The sequence below is a fragment of the Ruditapes philippinarum genome, unplaced genomic scaffold (genome assembly GCF_026571515.1).
Source record: "Ruditapes philippinarum isolate M1 unplaced genomic scaffold, ASM2657151v2 ctg75_1_1_1_1, whole genome shotgun sequence".
In the NCBI taxonomy this organism is placed as follows: Eukaryota; Metazoa; Mollusca; class Bivalvia; order Venerida; family Veneridae; genus Ruditapes; species Ruditapes philippinarum.
This window is the reverse complement of record NW_026859947.1, coordinates 116,921-118,067: the sequence shown is the minus strand read 5'-3', so window position 1 is coordinate 118,067 and position 1,147 is coordinate 116,921.

Here is a 1,147-nt window from a genome sequence, read left to right as displayed (position 1 = left end):
ATGATATAAACTTATGACATCAATATAAACGATTTTTGCGACAGAAAGGCATTCAGGCGCGCATGAAGCTATATATCGTACAGAGAAATTAAACCAAGCGTTTTCAGACGAAATAACACGCAAATTTGGTCCAGTGAAAGATAAACATGTCAGGATATATTGAAAATTGTTCACACAATGCCCTCAATGAAAAATGCATATCATTGAATCATATTGCATTTATTTTCTTTTAGACGGGTATTACAACATCCTACCCGAACACTTGGCATTCATGTCCGTCGCATTCAGTGCCTACATCACTTTGCTTTTTTGTACTGTTTTGTTAATTGGTTAGAATGAATTTATCTTGAGTGTCAAATCCACCAATAAATATACCATAATAACCCATTAATTAGAAGTGCATTTCATTGTAGATATGAGAACAAGGCACCGGAGAGGTTGTTAAAATTAATAGGCAATAAAGTGCAGATATTTTCCCCAAACTGTATCTTTGTATCTCTTAATCAGGGACAGTAAAAACAATTTTGATATACGATTTCTTTAGGACAGCTTGGAAATATCATTTTACTTATGCCAATTTTCTATACAATGTGTGATATTTTGCAGTAATATTAATGAATACGTCATTTGAAAGAGTACTTTAAATTACATTTTTTGTACTTGAGAAAAAGGTTGAAATCAGCGAATTTCGCCTGATCCTGTATATTTCAGTACAGGAATTGACATCATTTCATATCAAAAATCAATGAACTGCATAGGCTATTGTCTGATCTTTTTTAAAGTTTTTGGTCATATTAAATTGATACTGGTACCCAAAGCCCAAGTTATTTCCTCAATCAGTTTATTTATTATTGGCTGTATGGATAGATTGACTATTGGTAAAGGTGTCTGCCTCTCAATCCAGGTATCATGGGCTCGAGCTCTACTGATATCATGACCATGTTTCCTCATAGCTTATTCGAGGAACCTGCCTAGTGTATGGTTACAAGAAGCGCTCATCTTTTCATCATTATCAAGCTATAAATATATGCATAAACTTACCATTGACTGTAAAAGAATCTATTATACTAAGGTATATACAAAACCATATCAAAAACAAATTTGTTAAATCAAGATTCAGTATGACGATAAAAAGAAAACAACAGTG